Genomic DNA, 2,018 nt, shown 5'->3' with positions numbered 1-2,018 from the left:
CCGAACAAGAACGTGCAAGTGTCTCTTTACTGTCTACCCCCCCAAAAAAAAAATGTATACACAATTTGAAAAAAAAAAAAAAGAAAATATTAAAATATAAAGGGGGGATTCCTAGGCAGACAAAACCATATTTGAAATGCAGAGCAGCAAACCCGACATCGACTGAAGAAACGGACGACTGACGGGACCTTTAATAGGTCATATGACCACGCTGGACCAATGAGAAAAGAGGAAACGGAAAGTCGGGTAGTGGTCGTAGTTAAGAAACAGTAAGAGAGAGAGAGAGGAAAATAAACAGAGAGAGAGAAAGAGAGGGGGGAAGAGAGGATGTAAATAAATAGGTTGGAGGAAGAGGGCGAGGAAGGGTTCGTTCATGTGACAGACGTGTGTATGTGTATTGGTGTGAGACGCGCGTGTGTGATAAAGCATATGTTGTTCACTTGTTCGAGATGTATCGGCATAGATATCACATACGTATATATATATGCACATGTGTGGGGATACGATATGATGTTTTATCTCTCGCTTTCTCTCACTCTCTCTCTCTCTCTCTCTCTCTCTCTCTCTCTATATATATATATATATATGATACATACATATATATATATATGATACATATATATGTGTGTGTGTTTATATGCATATATGTGAGTAGATATGTATTACAGTTAATGGATGTATGCGTGTGTATATATATATATAGTGAGAGAGAGAGATAGATAGATAGATAGATAGATAGATAGATAGATACACACACACGTGTGTGTATATGTATTTCTATATATATGTACATATATATTTATTAAGTTTATGTATATGTGTGTATATATGCGCGTGCGTGTGTGTGTGTGTGTGTGTGTGCGCGCACGGAGATGGGGTGATAGATAAACTGCATCTTATGCAGTTTGATTTTGTGCCAGGGTCGAATACTATTGATGCTCTGTTTCGAGTATGTCAACTGCAGAAGTATTTTGTAAAAGTGAACTAGGTTTTCATCAGCCTGGATAAAGCCTGCAGTCTCTTGTTCTGTGATTCTAGTGCGTCTCTGAGGAATTAAGGGGTTTAAGAGTTACTTGTGAGAACCATCCAAGTTATGTACAGGGTAGAATATTCTCCGTAAGATGAGAATTAGTTATGAGTAGAGCAGAGAATTTAGAATACAGTTAGGAGTTCACCTGATCTCTGTTCTCGGTCCCCGTCTATTCATCATAGTCCGCTAGGCCACAAAAGAGGAATTTAAGACCTGTTTCTTTTGGTCCCTAATCCTGATATACTGATGGCCTTGCTCTTATAATAGAATCTGTTGTGGAATATGGAAAAAAAATTCCTGGTGTAGAAACAAAACCTGGAATCTAAGGGCCTTAACCCTCTAGCATTCAGCCTGTTTTATGTTCAAACAAGTCAGATCCAGCCTCTCCTACCTACGTTGCAATGTCTGTCTAAAAATAAGCTACCAGATCATGAAAATCTCAAAGCTATAAAAGATAATGCATGATTAATTCAAAACAATGTGAATAAACAGGCATTACATTTGACAAAATAATCTGAATGTTACAGGGTTAAAGTTAACTTTGGAGAAATCAAAAGTTCTAGTAAGCAAGAAAACAGACAAGATTTTTACTCCCTTCTGGAAAATAGCCCTGCTCAATACTTAATGAAAGATGCAGGTAGAAATTTCATATGGAATGCCCAAGATGATTTCAAGATATTCAGCCTCACAGTGAAGGCCTCAAAAGACTAAGATGTTTGGTTGTATTTGATAAGACCACTAGTGTAGCTAGTGGGTGGGGCTGTAGGGGCGGTCCGCCCCAGGCAGCACTTTGGGTCTGCTGTAGGCAATATGTATTTTTTTTGTGGGGTCTGGGGGTGGTAAACGGATGAACCACCCTGGGCAGCACACACCCTAGCTACACTAGTGGATAAGAGTCATCTGTCACAGTGAAAATGAGGTTCTAAAACCATAAGGTTTATGCCTATACACTCATTGGTCCCTACCCCTGCATCAAATCAGTCCCTAT

At 39.0% G+C, this 2,018-nt stretch overlaps 1 protein-coding gene across 1 annotated transcript in view; it reads right to left on the bottom strand.

The window, feature by feature from the left end:
• The window catches only part of LOC106870484 (F-box only protein 11), a 173,336-nt gene extending 173,132 nt beyond the window's left edge, over window positions 1-204 (bottom strand). The window contains exon 1 of the mRNA XM_089359471.1: window positions 1-204. This exon is cut by the window's left edge and continues 130 nt beyond it. The gene's annotated coding sequence lies outside the window, so the exon portion shown is untranslated.
• Between the last annotated feature and the right edge of the window lie 1,814 nt (window positions 205-2,018).

This window comes from Octopus bimaculoides, chromosome 11 (genome assembly GCF_046866305.1).
Source record: "Octopus bimaculoides isolate indiv1 chromosome 11, ASM4686630v1, whole genome shotgun sequence".
NCBI lineage: Eukaryota > Metazoa > Mollusca > Cephalopoda > Octopoda > Octopodidae > Octopus > Octopus bimaculoides.
Note: the sequence above shows the minus strand (reverse complement) of the source record. Positions and strands in the feature narration are given on the sequence as shown.